This window comes from Tamandua tetradactyla, chromosome 12, assembly GCF_023851605.1.
Source record: "Tamandua tetradactyla isolate mTamTet1 chromosome 12, mTamTet1.pri, whole genome shotgun sequence".
Classification (NCBI taxonomy): domain Eukaryota; kingdom Metazoa; phylum Chordata; class Mammalia; order Pilosa; family Myrmecophagidae; genus Tamandua; species Tamandua tetradactyla.
Genome location: NC_135338.1, coordinates 84,896,473 through 84,914,252, shown reverse-complemented (window position 1 = coordinate 84,914,252; position 17,780 = coordinate 84,896,473). Strand labels below are relative to the sequence as shown.

Here is a 17,780-nt window from a genome sequence, read left to right as displayed (position 1 = left end):
TCGTTTAATTTCTTATTCTGTTATCTTTTTATTTCTTTTTCTAAATCGATGCAAATGTTATAAGAAATGATGAATATGCAACTAAGTGATGATATTGTGAATTACTGATTATGTATATTGTTTTATTTTGTTTCTTTATTTTTTTAATTAATAAATAAATTTAAAAAAAATTTAAGCCTTTAAAATTCTGTGTGACTTTTGAGATATCATTTTGTGTAATTTGTAGTACTGGTAATTATGTTGAAAGTTAAAATATGTAGAAGTATTACTGAGACATTATCAGTATTTATGGATCTAATTTATGCTCATAGCAGATGCCCACCTGTTACCTGTGAGGGTGTCTGTCACATGTAGACGTTTATGTGCAATGTATATACAAATCTACCTCAAATGTATCAGTCCTCTGAGACTAAGATTTGTTTGCTGTCTTTGAAATGTGTTGCTAAAGTAGGCTTTTACTTTTTCATTTGTTTAATTCATTAAACAAAAGCATTAACTCCGTTGTAGTTTTACTTAGCAGTTAAAAAGCGTGCCTAGGTTCTAATCCTGGCTACACCACTTGATTAGCCATGATCTTGGCTGTTTACGTCTTAGAATTTCAGTTTCCCCATAAGGATAATAACCTAGCTTTACATAGGTTAATATATGTAAATCAGTTAGAATACTTATTACTCCAGTGTTATTTATTGCTGTTGTTACGAAGCATTTGTTCTTCCTGTTGTTATTATTGTATTAGGTCTTCCCTGGACACCTTTTCTAAAATTTTAAACTCCTCTCTCTGATACTACTTCCTTCCCTGCTTTGCTTTTCTCATTAAGGAGTTTCTGCTAACCCATATCTGATAGATTTCTTATTCATCTGACTTCCCCACTGGAATCTCAGCTTCCTGAGTCATGGGCATTTATCCCTAGCACTTAGGAAAGTGTCTGGAATATATTAGGCGCTAGTAAACATTTGCTAAATGAATTATATTGAATGAATGGATTGGTTGCCATACATTGACTAGACATTGGGGATATAAACATGGACGAGGTATAAAATTCCTTCCCTTAAAAAAAAGTGATAGTATAATAAAGGCGAATCATACTTAGAAAACTAACTGTAATAATTTTTTCCTCTGGAATGGATGGCTGTGGTGAATCATGGGGATGGTTTCAGAAGGTGTCATTAACTGAATATTTGATTCAGATAAAAATCAGGGGGAAGGTTGTTTCCAGGCTGAGGTAAAAATTTGAATAAAATTTTTGAGCTTGACAGTTTGGGATGTGACCCTGTAGTCCAGGTAATGACAACATGGGTTTATGGGAATTAGAGGGAAGTTGGAACTAGGTTTTGGAGGGATAGCAATTAGAGGTCCAAGTTTTCTTGCTCTTGGCTGGACAGAAGCAATGAAATTTAAAGGTTTACTATGTGAAATTTAATGAGAACTGGCTTCTACTCAAATATTTTAGTTCTAGTTTTATTTTTTGAAGGTGAGAGCGGTGTTTCATGTAGATTATTTTAAAATAACTATAAAATTTTATTTTTACAATATTGCCTTTTAAAAGGTATTTGAAACCTTTGTACAAAACACAAGCCTTCAATGACAATACATTTATTGGATTTAGGAACGACTTTTGATACAGGAATATGTATCAACATTTGTAAGTATCACATTTGTATTCATCAGTTGTAAACCATGGTACAAGTTGCTAAATTTTAATTCCTACAGTGACTGACACAAAGCTGATAGAAAATAGATTTAAAAAATAATTAGTTTTGTTATAGATTGAGGACCCATGCATTATAATTTCACTTTGTATTACTGGATTTTAAAAATTGGTAACGCAGTTGAATTTGCATTCTATAATTCAGTAAAATTAGATTAAAAGTAGAAATTAGCTTTTTGTAAGCCCCTTTAACCTTGCAAACAAAAGGCTTATTTTATGTGTTGTGCATCTTAAAGTTCAAGCTTTTAGTACTTAGTTTGTTATATAAAAAGAACATGTAATAGTTTTTTTTCCCCTAGAGGAAGTAGTCATTTCTAAATAGAAGTAAAATCACTGTTTCACAGTAATTAATATTGCTGAATCACAATAAAAAACTGGTGTTTCTGTGAAAAAAGTATCATTTTGATTTGGTGAAGCAGATTTACTAGGGGGTCAGAAGAATTACCCATTCATGCATTTCTAAATTATTAGAGAATCATCATAATTGATCCTGGCAAGGAGAGGAGTGACTTTTTCCATCTTACCTCTTCTACCTAAATGCCCTGCCACCATGATCCTTGTCATTAAGCAAGAATTTAGCAGAACTGTGTTTGAAGGTACAGAGTGAGAGCAAATATCCTTTACCACATAATCCTTTGGGTAGTATTTACCAGTGTTCTTTTATTAATGTGAATCATTGACAGCTGATTGGTTTGATATTTATTTTTGGCATATTATGTTCATAATTTTCATTTCATTGTTTCCTTTAAAAGATAGGTAGTGGAAAGTGCAAGTACACTGACATTATATTTGATTAGAAACTTTTTAAGGCAGTGGAAATCACCTACCCCTTGACAGTTTTCTTTTTAAAATGAAAATGATACAGTGAACATTTTCAGCTATTTTATTAGAAGCGGTAAATTCAGTTGGATGTGTGTATCTGGTAAATACAAAGCGCATCAGTGATATAGAGGAAAGGAAAATGGGAATTAGGAAAACAGTTTTTGAACCTTGGAGTACATAGATGTTTCCTGAAAATTTGTGTGGTCTTCCCCCCCCCCCACAAATGGATTTGTGACATCAAGAAATACTCAGTTGCTCTTTCTCCGCCAGCGCTCCTGCCGCCATCTAGCCCTCCTCTTCCCCCTTCTCCACCGGCGCTCCCGCCGCAATCTAGCCCTCCTCTTCCTCTTTCTCCGCCGGTGGCACTCCCGCCGCCATTCAGCCCTCCTCTTCCCTCTTCTCCGCCAGCGGTCCCGCCGCCATATAGCCCTCCTCTTCCTCTTTCTCCGCTGGCGGCGCTCCCGCCGCCATCTTGCCCTTCTCTTTCCCCTTCTGCTCCGGTGGCGCTCCATCCGCCATCTTATCCTTCCCTTTCTCCTCCTACTCCAGCGGCTCTCCAACCACCACCGTGCCCTCTTCCGCCTTCACCGGCTCCTCCACCACTGTCCTCGACAGCCTTGCCACCCTCACCTTTCCTCCTCCAGAACAGCTACTAGGGGAGTAGAAACGATACAGAACAGCTCCCAGAGCCACGACAGAGATCAAAAAACAGCGTACCCCATCCTGGAACGGCTGACTGTCTGAGAGAACCAGCTCTGGTGAGATCGCCGAGGGGCGCGGGCTTGCCCGGGCGGGGCGGCAAGCGGCCGGAGTCCCTCCCTTCCTCCTTCCCGGGCCAGCTGGCAGAATTGGGCAGGCGGTCCCCTCAAGCTGCGGCGCCTGGTGCCCCCACCACGCGAGGCCCCCCGGACCAACTGAGAGAATTGGATCGGAAATCCCCAGACCGCGGAGAACGGTGACCGGGGGGGGTCCCTTCCAAACACGTGACTCCCCGGTCTGGCTGGGTACGGTGCACTCTCCCGGGCTGTGGCGGCTGGCGCCCTCCCACCATGCTTGGCCCCCTGGGCCGACTAGGAAATTCAGACGGGCGCTCTCCCGGGCTGCAGCGGCCGGCGACCCTCCCCACGTTCGGACCCCCGGGCCGGCTGGCACTCTTCCAAGCCACTTCAGCTGGCGAACCTCCCCCACGGCGAGAGTTTTCCAAAGTTAAGGACCCACAGCACCTTTTACTGGTGGGACCCACAGACAAAAGTGTGCCATGAGCGCCACCTACTGGGCAGGATAAGAAAAACAGAACCCAGAGATTTCACAGAAAAATCTTTCAACCTGTTGGGTCCAACACCCAGGGAAATCTGACTAAATGCCCAGAAGCCAGCAGAAGATAACAGATCACGCTCAGAAAATTGAAAATATGGCCCAGTCAAAGGAACAAACCAATAGTTCAAATGAGATACAGGAGCTGAGACAACTAATGCTGAATATACGAACAGAAATGGAAAACCTCTTCAAAAACGAAATCGATAAATTGAGGGAGAACATGAAGAAGACATGGGCTGAACGAAAAGAAGAAATAGAAAAACTGAAAAAACAAATCACAGAGCTTATGGAAGTGAAGGATAAAGTAGAAAAGATGGAAAAAGCAATGGACACATATAATGATAGATTTAAAGAGACAGAAGATAGAATTAGTGATTTGGAGGATGGAACATCTGAATTCCAAAAAGAAACAGAAACTATCGGGAAAAGAATGGAAAAATTTGAACAGGGTATCAGGGAACTCAAGGACAATATGAAGCACACAAATATACGTGTTGTGGGTGTCCCAGAAGGAGAAGAGAAGGGAAAAGGAGGAGAAAAACTAATGGAAGAAATTTTCACTGAAAATTTCCCAACTCTTATGAAAGACCTAAAATTACAGATCCAAGAAGTGCAGCGCACCCCAAAGAGATTAGACCCAAATAGGCGTTCTCCAAGACACTTACTAGTTAGAATGTCAGAGGTCAAAGAAAAAGAGAGGATCTTGAAAGCAGCAAGAGAAAAACAATCCATCACATACAAGGGAAACCCAATAAGACTATGTGTAGATTTCTTAGCAGAAACCATAGAAGCTAGAAGACAGTGGGATGATATATTTAAATTACTAAAGGATAAAAACTGCCAACCAAGACTCCTATATCCAGCAAAATTGTCCTTCAAAAATGAGGGAGAAATTAAAACATTCTCAGACAAAAAGTCACTGAGAGAATTTGTGACCAAGAGACCAGCTCTGCAAGAAATACTAAAGGGAGCACTAGAGTCAGATATGAAAAGACAGAAGAGAGAGGTATGGAGAAGAGTGTAGAAAGAAGGAAAGTCAGATATGATATATATAATACAAAAGGCAAAATGTTAGAGGAAAATATTATCCAAACAGTAATAACACTAAATGTTAATGGACTGAATTCCCCAATCAAAAGCCATAGATTGGCAGAATGGATTAAAAAACAGGATCCTTCTATATGCTGTGTACAGGAAACACATCTTAGACCCAAAGATAAACATAGGTTGAAAGTGAAAGGTTGGGAAAGATATTTCATGCAAATAACAACCAGAAAAGAGCAGGAGTGGCTATACTAATATCCAACAAATTAGACTTCAAATGTAAAACAGTTAAAAGAGACAAAGAAGGACACTATATACTAATAAAAGGAACGATTAAACAAGAAGACATAACAATCATAAATATTTACGCACCGAACCAGAATGCCCCAAAATACGTGAGGAATACACTGCAAACACTGAAAAGGGAAATAGACTCATATACCATAATAGTTGGAGACTTCAATTCACCAATCTCATCAATGGACAGAACATCTAGACAGAGGATCAATAAAGAAATAGAGAATCTGGATATTACTATAAATGAGCTAGACTTCACAGACATTTATAGGACATTACATCCCACAACAGCAGGATACACCTTTTTCTCAAGTGCTCATGGATCATTCTCAAAGATAGACCATGTGCTGGGTCACAAAGCAAGTCTTAACAAATTTAAAAAGATTGAAATCATACACAACACTTTCTCGGATCATAAAGAATGAAGTTGGAAATCAATAATAGGCGGAGTGCCAGAAAATTCACAAATACGTGGAGGCTCAACAACACACTCTTAAACAACGAGTGGGTCAAAGAAGAAATTGCAAGAGAAATTAGTAAATACCTCGAGGCGAATGAAAATGAAAACACAACATATCAAAACCTATGGGACGCAGCAAAGGCAGTGCTAAGAGGGAAATTTATTGCCCTAAATGCCTATATCAGAAAAGAAGAAAAGGCAAAAATGCAGGAATTAACTGTCCACTTGGAAGAACTGGAGAAAGAACAGCAAACTAATCCCAAAGCAAGCAAAAGGAGAGAAATAACAAAGATTAGAGCAGAAATAAATGAAATTGAAAACATGAAAACAATAGAGAAAATCAATAAGACCAGAAGTTGGTTCTATGAGAAAATCAATAAGATTGATGGGCCCTTAGCAAGATTGACAAAAAGAAGAAGAGAGAGGATGCAAATAAATAAGATCAGAAATGGAAGACGAGACATAAGTACTGACCTCACAGAAATAAAGGAGGTAATAACAGGATACTATGAACAGCTTTATGCTAATAAATACAACAATTTAGATCAAATGGACGGGTTCTTGGAAAGACGTGAACAACCAACTTTGACTCAAGAAGAAATAGATGACCTCAACAAACCAATCACAAGTAAAGAAATTGAATCAGTCATTCAAAAGCTTCCTAAAAAGAAAAGTCCAGGACCAGACGGCTTCACATGTGAATTCTATCAAACATTCCAGAAAGAATTAGTACCAACTCTCCTCAAACTCTTCAACATAATCGAAGTGGAGGGAAAACTACCTAATTCATTCTATGAAGCCAACATCACCCTCATACCAAAACCAGGCAAAGATATTACAAAAACAGAAAACTACAGACCAATCTCTCTAATGAACATAGATGCAAAAATCCTCAATAAAATTCTAGCAAATCGTATCCAACAACACATTAAAAGAATTATACATCATGACCAAGTAGGATTCATCCCAGGTATGCAAGGATGGTTCAACATAAGAAAATCAATTAATGTAATACACCATATCAACAAATCAAAGCAGAAAAATCACATGATCATCTCAATTGATGCAGAGAAGGCATTTGACAAGATTCAACATCCTTTCCTGTTGAAAACATTTCAAAAGATAGGAATACAAGGGAACTTCCTTAAAATGATAGAGGGAATATATTAAAACCCACAGCTAATATCATCCTCAATGGGGAAAAATTGAAAACTTGCCCCCTAAGATCAGGAGCAAGACAAGGATGTCCACTATCACCACTATTATTCAACATTGTGTTGGAGGTTCTAGCCAGAGCAATTAGACAAGAAAAGGAAATACAAGGCATCAAAATTGGAAAGGAAGAAGTAAAACTATCACTGTTTGCAGACGATATGATACTATACGTCGAAAACCCGGAAAAATCCACAACAAAACTACTAGAGCTAATAAATGAGTACAGCAAAGTAGCAGGTTACAAGATCAACATTCAAAAATCTGTAGCATTTCTATACACTAGTAATGAACAAGCTGAGGGGGAAATCAAGAAACGAATCCCATTTACAATTGCAACTAAAAGAATAAAATACCTAGGAATAAATTTAACTAAAGAGACAAAAAACCTGTATAAAGAAAACTACAAAAAACTGCTAAAAGAAATCACAGAAGACCTAAATAGATGGAAGGGCATACCGTGTTCATGGATTGGAAGACTAAATATAGTTAAGATGTCAATCCTACCTAAATTGATCTACAGATTCAATGCAATACCAATCAAAATCCCAACAACTTATTTTTCAGAAATAGAAAAACCAATAAGCAAATTTATCTGGAAGGGCAGGGTGCCCCGAATTGCTAAAAACATCTTGAGGAAAAAAAACGAAGCTGGAGGTCTCGCGCTGCCTGACTTTAAGGCCTATTATGAAGCCACAGTGGTCAAAACAGCATGGTATTGGCATAAAGATAGATATATCGACCAATGGAATCGAATAGAGTGCTCAGATATAGACCCTCTCATCTATGGACATTTGATCTTTGATAAGGCAGTCAAGCCAACTCACCTGGGACAGAACAGTCTCTTCAATAAATGGTGCCTAGAGAACTGGATATCCATATGCAAAAGAATGAAAGAAGACCCATATCTCACACCTTATACAAAAGTTAACTCAAAATGGATCAAAGATCTAAATGTTAGGTCTAAGACCATAAAACAGTTAGAGGAAAATGTAGGGAGATATCTTATGAAACTTACAATTGGAGGCGGTTTTATGGACCTTAAACCTAAAGCAAGAGCACTGAAGAAGGAAACAAATAAATGGGAGCTCCTCAAAATTAAACACTTTTGTGCATCAAAGAACTTCATCAAGAAAGTAGAAAGACAGCCTACACAATGGGAGATAATATTTGGAAATGACATATCAGATAAAGGTCTAGTATCCAGAATTTATAAAGAGATTGTTCAACTCAACAACAAAAAGACAGCCAACCCAATTATAAAATGGGAAAAAGACTTGAACAGACACCTACCAGAAGAGGAAATACAAATGGCCAAAAGGCACATGAAGAGATGCTCAATGTCCCTGGCCATTAGAGAAAATCAAATCAAAACCACAATGAGATATCATCTCACACCCACCAGAATGGCCATTATCAACAAAACAGTAAATGACAAGTGCTGGAGAGAATGCGGAGAAAGAGGCACACTTATCCACTGTTGGTGGGAATGTCAAATGGTGCAACCACTGTGGAAGGCAGTTTGGCGGTTCCTCAAAAAGCTTAATATAGAATTGCCATACGACCCAGCAATACCATTGCTGGGTATCTACTCAAAGGACTTAAGGGCAAAGACACAAACGGACATTTGCACACCAATGTTTATAGCAGCATTATTTACAATTGCAAAGAGATGGAAACAGCCAAAATGTCCATCAACAGAAGAATGGCTAAACAAACTGTGGTATATACATATGATGGAATATTATGCAGCTTTAAGACAGGATAAACTTATGAAGCATGTAATAACATGGATGGACCTAGAGACCATTATGCTGAGTGAGTCCAGCCAAAAACTAAAGGACAAATACTGTATGGTCCCACTGATGTGAACGGACATTCGAGAATAAACTTGGAATATGTCATTGGTAACACAGTCCAGCAGGAGTTAAAAACAGGGTAAGATAATGGGTAATTGGAGCTGAAGGGATACAGACTGTGCAACAGGACTAGATACAAAAACTCAAAAATGGACAGCATAATAATACCTAATTGTAAAGTAATCATGTTAAAACACTGAATGAAGCTGCATCTGAGCTATAGGTTTTTTTTTTTGTTTGTTTGTTTGTTTTTTTTTACTATTATTATTACTTTTATTTCTTTTCTCTATATTAACATTCTATATCTTTTTCTGTTGTGTTGCTAGTTCTTCTAAACCGATGCAAATGTACTAAGAAACGATGATCATGCATCTATGTGATGATGTTAAGAATTACTGATTGCATATGTAGAATGGTATGATTTCTAAATGTTGGGTTAATTTCTTTTTTTCCATTAATTAATAAAAAAAAAAACCCACAGCAAAAAAAAAAAAAAAAAAGAAATACTCAGTTGGTTAGCATTTTGTTTTTTATTAGCCAAATAAAACAACTGATATATAAAAAAATACTTTTCCATATTCAACATATACTTGTGAAGCTAGATACCAGGCTTGGTTTTGAGTACTGGGGCTTTTTAATCTTGAAATATGTATATCTAATACGCTTTTAGAGTTAAGTATAATTACTAATCCGTCCTATTTTTTCTTTTCTAAGGAATTAAATTTTTGAGAAAGGAAAAAAGAAGAATTTTCTGCAAGGATCACATCCAACTGCACATTTTCCTGGTATTTCATTTCCAGTAAGACACTTTTTCTCTTTCTTTGTTATGAAGTAAAAAAAACACAATGGGAATGCTTTTTAAAAAATCAGATTCTTCTTCTGATTTTGAATGGTGGTCACTGTAGAGTTAAGTTTGAGGTTTAATATAGACCAATTAAGAACACTTGTAAAGTCCACTTGAAAGGCTTAAGATTATGCAGTGGCAATTTCTCTTGTATCTTGTCTGGCATGCTGAAATAATCCGATACTGTTTTATTTTTTTTTCTTCTTTCATATTTCATATCAATTACCCTTTATTAAAAAAAAAAAAAAAAGAAATCTAGAGTAGGTAGTCTGAATTTCCTGTGGCAATAAATAAGAGAAAGGAAGGGTTGGAGGACGTGAGTATTCAAGCTGAGGAAGGATTTTCAAGAAATTGAAAGATGAAATGGATAAATCTAGCTATATCTCTTGAAAGATGAGGATCAAAGTGAAATATGAAGCAAATTTTAGGGAGCATTTTACAAATGTGAGCATTTTTTCCGGTCATTTTGAACTTACTGCCTTAAGTCATGGGCTCATATTTACAAAGCTATGGCAGAGTAGGGCATTTTGATGAAAAATTATACTGGTCTTGATTAATTTTCCAGCAATGTCATTTAGATGTGTAGATCTCTTCAAAAGTTTTCATGAGTTATCTGAATTCCATCTTCTACTGAAAATTGATAACCTTGAATGTTTAAAAATGATGTAATTTTGAAAAATGTTGAAGAGGATGTTTTCAATATGTTATAAGTAAACATTAACATTTTAAGTGTCAGATCTCATTGCACAAGCCTCATGATTGTTGGTTAAAAAAATAGAAAAAATACCTTGTTTTTGTTGTTTCAAGGTCAGTTGTGGTTTTTGACATGAGGTCTTATTTTTTCATTTAATGAAATGGTAGAGAGAAATTGCTTTTTATGAACCTTCATATTGAGTTCTTTCTTCATATATTCTATTCTAATATTAGTTTTGTACATTTTTCTTGTTATAACTTGACTGAAAGGCAGCTCGTTTAATAATATCCTTTAGTTTGGAGGACTGGGAGAAAAGTGTTTTTCCAATTGAAGTACAGTATCTATCCCTTATTCCAAAACTTGATGTATAGGCAAGATAGGAATAATAAAGTTTAATTCTCATTTTTAAATATAATGATTGGTTAGTCTTTAAATCTTTGCATGTTTTAAGTTGTTTTCTTTTCTCAACATTATTTAAATTTCTAATATATGTCTCATCTTTTGCATACTAACTGATCAAAACCAAGTAATTTGAATTAAAGCTCTATAGAAATTAGATGATCTGATGTCCATAGTTCAGAGCTCTTCATTTTTTCTGAACCTCAGCAAGGGATGGCTGTGGCCATTTCAGCTGTCATTATTATATATATTTTTTCAGCTGTTATGTTTCAGGTCATGTTAAAGCTTTAGGAAATACTCTATGCTGCCTTATCATCTAGGTTCTAAGGATGTAGACAGTGTTTTGTTCTTTATGGCAGACTTTCTTGTGACTGGGTTGTAGTGAGGCAAGTACTTGCTTAGGAGTTTCTCAGAGTACTTAAATGGCTGTTCTTTCTTTTTGAGTACATTAATGTGTTGACTGAAGAGACTCAGATTAGGGATTTTCCCTATAGCTCTGCCATAATTTGAAGTAGAAAGTGGAGGGTTTGGTATGAGGGATTGGGAAAATATTCCCTAGTTTGTTTGTTGTTTTTTTTCCCCTCCAAATATTGGAACAGCTTCGCTCCTTGGGCTTTCCTAAGTGTCAGGAAATGTGACAGGACTATGGGTTACATTTATACCATATTTAAAGGTTTATTGACTTTTCATTTCTGATTTATGATAATTTATTAAATAAATTTTTATTCTATTAATTAAAAAAAAGTTTCCCTCTGAAAAACAGGAAAATTTTTACTATGTATTTATTGAGAATTTCTGTTGGAGTGGGTACAATTTGAGCTAAAGTTCTGGAGCTACTTAGACTTAATAATTTTTATTTTGAAATGTGGGTTTTGTGGTTTAAGAACCTTTCTGAGTAATTATAGCAAAATTATGCTAGTTTTTTGTTAAAGGCACATTTACTGCTTAAGCACTAATGCTTATTTTCAGTAATAATTGACATTGTATTTGTGGCTTGTGGGCGAGCATGAGATTTTGAAATTCTGTGTGGTTCTGAAATTGTGAATACCTGTCTAGCTTTTGCTCTTCTTGCTTAAGCAAAGATACCATTCCTTTCATCTCTGGGGATAATTGGTGTTCTCACAGCTAAGTGTGAGATTTACAGTTTCTCTGCGTCCTCATTTACACTTGGTATGGTCATTCTTTATAATTTTAGCCATTATAGTGGGTGTATAGTGGTATATCATTGTGGTTTCAATTTTTCTTTTCCAAATGACTGGTGATATATTTTTTTTTCACCATTTGTAAGTTTTCTTTGGTGAATGACTATTCAAATCTATTGCTGATTAAAAATTTTGTCATTTTATTATTGAGTTATTAAGAATCTTCATATATACTAGATATACTTTATATATAGAGACAAATGCTTTAACATAAATTTATTCATCAAATAGCTTTTTCCAATCTTTGGCTTGCTTTTTCATTTTCTTAGTATATTTTAAGGAACAAAAGTTATGTTATGATGAAGTTCTTTTTTTTTTCCGTCTTCCTCCCCTTCTCTCTCCTCACCCACCCTACCTCTCTGTGTGTGTGGTTCATGAGTTTTGGATCCTATTAGAAACCTTTATTTAAACCAATCTTACATAGATTATCTCTTGTGTTTTCTTCTAGAACTTTTATATTTTTAGCTCTTACGTATTGGTCTGTGATCCATTTTGTGGTAATTTTTGAATATGGTGTGAGATGAGGGTTAAAGTTTATTTCTTTGTGTATGGATGTAAAATTGCTTCAGCAGCATTTTAAAAAAAAGATTGCACGTTCCTTATTGAATTTGCTTTGGCACCTTCATTGAAAATCAGTTGACATTAAGTTTGGATCTGTTTCTGGACTTTGTTCCAGTCCGTTGATCTTTACATTTATAATTTTTTTTTTTTGTATACTATGTGTTGGGGTCACATTTCATTATTTTTCTGTGTGAATATCCTATTATTACAGCACCATTTGTTGAATTTTTGTTGTTTGTTTTGTTTTGGGGAAAGTGCATGGACTGGGTATCGAATCCGGGTCTTCCACATGGCATGCGAGAATTCTGCCACTGAACTACTCTTGCACCCCCTACATCTGACCTTTTGACAATACTGTGTTCTCTTGATTTCTGTAGCTTTATGCTAAGTCTTAAAATCAGAAGATATAAATCCTCTAATGTTCTTCCTGTTCAAAGTTTTTTTGTTTTATTGTTTGTTTGCTTTTTTTTGCTCTTCTGGGTCCTTTCTATTACTGTATGTTTTTAGAATCAGCCTGTCAGCTTTTACAGAGTTTAATGGAATGTTGAATATGATTGCTTTAACTTTATAGATAATTTGGAGAGAATTGACCCATTAAAGATATTGAATTTTCCGATGGATGAACTTGGTATCTCTACCAAGTTTAAGTCTTTAATTTAAATCTTTAATTTTCTGTAGGAATGCTTTATAGTTTTCAGTGTATGGTCTTAAGACATATTTGTAAATTCATCCCTAATTATTTTAGTTTTTATAATACTATAAATGATAACGTAAAATATTAGTTTCCAATCGTTTGTTGCTAGTATATAGAAATATAATTGATTTCTCTATAAAACTTTGTAATTTGGTGTTTTCATTTCTCAGCTGGGCTACCACAAGTACCGTACAATGGGTTTGTTTAATAACAGGAATTTATAGGCTCACGGTTTCAGAGGCTACAAGGCTTCCTTCCCCTGAGGTCATTTCCTTTAGGCTGGCCAGTAATATTTGGAGGTTTTTTACTTTTCTGTTACATGGCAGTGTCTTCTCCTTTCTCTTTTGGGTCCCATTGACTTCTAGCATCTTGTTTTTCCTGTGGCTTCTCTTTCTTTGTCTTTTTCATATTGAATGAAGACACATCCTAACTAATAATATCTTCAGAGGTCTTATTTAAAGTGGATTCATACCCACAGGACCAGGAGTTGGAAACTGAACATTCTTTTTTGTGGGAGACGTGATTCAATCCTCAACACTGGGATTCTACTAAGATTATTATTAATTCTAGTGGCTTTTTTGTAGATTCCTTCAGATGTACTGCATAGAAATGTCATCTTGTCTGTGAATAAAGACTGTTTTCTTTCCTCCTTTTCAATTTGTATGCTTTTTCTTGACTTACTGCACTGGCTGGTAGTCCTAGTACAGTGTTGAATAAAGTGGTGAGAGCTTGACAGTTTTGCCTTGCTGTGAATCTTAGGTGAAAAGCATTCAGTCTTTCACTAGTTATATACTTTTCTAGATATCCTTTATCAGATTTCAAAATTCCCTCTATTCACAGGTTGCTGAGAGGGTTTCTTTTCTTTTTTTAAAATGAATTCTGAATGGGTGTTTTTTTTTTTTTTTGTCAAATGCTTTTCTTACATGTATTCAGATGATTGTGTAGGCTTTCTTCATTTTGAGTCGGGTAATATGATGAATTGCAGTGGTGTGCATGGTCTGGGAAAGCAGCGATTGATTTTTGAATATTGAACCAACTAGTCATGCATTTTGTCATGATGTGTAGCATTTTTATAAAATTATCTCCATGGAGATGTGGCATGCACAATTGTAGGTGTGCCTTTTCATTCAAGGTGAATCTTGATTAGTTTACTGGAGTCCTTTAAAGGGGGGAACATTTTAGAGAAATGTTAGATGCAGATGCTTGGAAAACAGAAGCGACAGAGCCAACACGAGAACCAGACATTTGGAGATGCAGAAAGTGAATGCCCCAGGGTAGCTGTTTGAAACCAGAAGCCAACAGATGCCAACCCACGTGCCTTTCCATCTGACAGAGGTGTTTTGGATCCATTGCCCTTTCTTGAGTCAAGCATTTGACAAACCCAAGTATGAACTCTCCCAGCTTTTATCTCTCTGGTAATTTCTTTCTCTTTCCCTCAGTTTTGAAGGAGGGTTTTGCTGGATATAGAATTTTTGGTTGATATATTTTTTTTTCTTTCAGGTTTTTAAATATATGATCCCACTGCCTTCTTGCCACCATGGTTTCTAATGAGAGGTTAGCACTTATTTGAAGCCTCCTTTTACAAGAATTGTTTCTTCTGTCTACCTGCTCTCAGAAACTGTCTTTGGCATTTGATATTTTAATTATGATGTGTCTCAGTGTATATCTTTGAGTTTATCTTATTTGGAGTTCTTTGTGCTTTTTGTCATAGTATATCCATGTCTTTCATCAAATTTGTGAAGTTTTGAGCCAATATTTCTTCAGGTATTCTTTCTGCCCCTTTCTTTCTTTTCTCCTTGTGATATTCCCATAATGTGTATGTTGGTACACTTGATGGTGTCCCACAGATTGCTCAGGTAAAGATTTCTTTTCTTCATTCTTCATTCTTTTTTCTTTTTACTACTCAGAATGAATAATTTCTATTGTTCATATCTTTAAGTTCATTGTTTCATCTTTTCCAGCTCTAATATGATGTTGACATCTTTGTGACATTCCACCTGAACTTGGTATCCATTTAAATTGATAGGTGCCATATTAAGTCAATGAATTTTATTGACCTCTGCCTTGAAATGTATAATTATTGCTGTTTTGTGCATAAATAGCAAATGATAGTAGGAACCAAGCAACCTCAATCCACATGACACTCACCCAGCAGTTTTATTTTCCCAGGGCCAGCCCTGTTGACATCTAGCAATTGTGATTTCTCTAATTCTCTGAAGATTGGGATTAGAAGGATTGTTTTGTTTAAGTTACCTGGAAATATGAGTAATAATATGAAATAGGTGGAAGCTCAGGTTCCTTTGAAAGTGCATAAGACTATATCCTTGAAGGGTTGGAGAAGGTTATCAGTGTTGATGTGCAGAATAAGCATATGGAGACCTTTCAGAAGGTCAGACCTCTCTCTGTTTGCAGATATTCATGATTTTGTTATAAATCTATACTCTGTTGTTTAGAAACATTGCAGGTAGCAGCACAAAGATTGAACTGGAATGAGTAGAGACTAGTGTGAATATAGAAAAGGAATAGATTGATGTGTTAAAAAGTTAATAAAACATTTTAAAAAGTTGTATTTTGAGATATCTGTATGACACCGAAGTTGAGCATTGAGAATGTGATTGAGTAGCTTGATAATCTGAGTTCTAGGTATTTGTTTTCTATGCACATTTCACATCAATTTGAATATATTTTGATCTTCTTGACATTAGTAAATTTATTTTACTGCCAGCCAAGCTATCAAGAATAGTGTGCTGGTTTGAAACTGTTATGTATCCCAGAAAAGCCATGTTCTTTGAATCCAATCATTTGGGGGCAGACCTATCATCAATTTCTAGTTCCTTTATACTTAAGAGGTTGATTCTCAGTTTATCTCTTCCCTCTCATATTTTACTCTGCAAGGTGTAACCAGGCTACACCTTCCACACTTAGCTTAGAAATCTTGTCCACTGAAGGAATATCCAAGTTCATAGCTTGCAAGTTCTGCCGTGAGAATTTTGAAGCAGTCTTGTAAGGTAATTTTGAATTGTAGTAAGCAGTGAGTAGCTAAATCAACAAGCTTACTGTTTAACTGTCTGCTTTATCTTGATTATAGTCATTTATTAATTTGTCTTTTTTGGTGTCTCATTATGATTTGTGTATATTAGTGAAGAATTGATTGCTCTATTTTGAATGACAGCATCTATCACTCAACACTCCTTTTGTTGCTTACTGGTTTTTAGTTGAGTACTTAATTTACACACCATATTTTCTTGTAAATATTACGCTATCCTATAGACAATCAGTAGCAAGCATCTTTTTGTAGAACTGCATGGGAAACATTTTCATTTATAAGGCTATATATATGTGTGTTGTTGTATGGTTTATCTTTATTTACAAAGCATTTTTTATTTCTAGCCCTCTGTGTCATCCAGTAATTTGACTGAGAAGATTTTGGTCTTATTAGTACTTTAAGTTTATCTTAAATACACTGTCTTATGGTTAAAATAAAAAAAAAATTTGCAAAATGGTACGATAGATCAAGGAAAGAATATTTATGATTTGATATGAAAAGAACCTATTTAAAACATTTCTGAATGGTCTATAATTTACTTGTCCTTTTGGGAAAAACTTATAATCAGCTCTTAAATACCTTCATGGATATATCAAGTAGGATACTTTCTGCTTCAAGTAACAGAAAGACCAACAAAAAATTGCATATACAGTAAGAATTTTATCTTTTCTTATAATAAGAAGCCCACAATTAGGGTATTTCCAGGATTGAAAACTCAGTACCCTCCACCTTCTTTCTTTCGTCGTCCTCATCTTCCATTATTTCATTCTAAATTTATTTGTTTAGTTGTCCTTCCCTAGTAGCATTAAGAGGTCTCTAAACTATTTGACTCTTGACTGTATTTATGCCATTGAGGTGAAAAGAAGCAGCAATTAATTATTCTTAAGCTTCTGGTTGCTTCTGAAAATTCTAGTTTGCTTTCTGCTTAACCTTTTATTTTTGATTTTGAACCAAAGGAGTGTGAGTTGTCTCCTAAATATCTAGCTTATTTTTATTTTTTAGTTACATTTTATATATTTAATGAAATTGAATATTTTAAAAAGCACAAAGAGGGCGGGCCGCGGTGGCTCAGCGGGCAAAGTGCTTGCCTGCTATGCCGGAGGACCTCGGTTCGATTCCCGGCCCCAGCCCATGTAACAAAAAACGGAAAAACAAAATACAATAAAACAAGAAAATGTTTAAAGATGTTTCCCTTTCTTCCTTCCTTCCTTCCTTCCTTCTATCCTTCCTTCCTTCTCTCTGTCTTTAAAAAAAAAAAAAAAAAAAGCACAAAGAATAATAAGTGTTTTTTCTGATGTCAGAAGTTCCTTAGACAATAAGAAACCCTGTAAGTAAATTCAGTCCACTTATTTTGTTAATTTTGTATTGAAAAGAGAAAATATAATGTTTAAGTCATGAATTTTCAATCAAGGTGTAAAGTAAGAGATGATTTTCTTTTCATAAAAGAAGATCCCAGAGTTTTTCCAAATACTAGCTCTTCCTCACATTATGGTGTAAATTTGTATGTGTTTATCATATCTGATGAATTTCTGTAAATATCTTATTAAGTTGGCAGAACTTAAAAATGTTCTGTTGTTTACTTTTCTACTCCCCTTTTTCGGCCCCTGGTCCAGTTTGAAA

At 35.5% G+C, this 17,780-nt stretch overlaps 1 protein-coding gene across 9 annotated transcripts in view; it reads left to right on the top strand.

Annotated features, from left to right (window-relative positions):
• The window catches only part of MEF2A (myocyte enhancer factor 2A), a 187,884-nt gene that overhangs the window by 42,800 nt on the left and 127,304 nt on the right, over positions 1 to 17,780 (top strand). For 8 of the 9 annotated variants that reach the window (XM_077124051.1, XM_077124053.1, XM_077124055.1 and 5 more), the window contains exon 2: positions 9,435 to 9,519. The exons of the other annotated variant lie outside the window; for it this stretch is intronic. The gene's annotated coding sequence lies outside the window, so the exon portion shown is untranslated. The remainder of the gene's footprint in view (positions 1 to 9,434; positions 9,520 to 17,780) is intronic. 9 annotated transcript variants of the gene reach the window in all.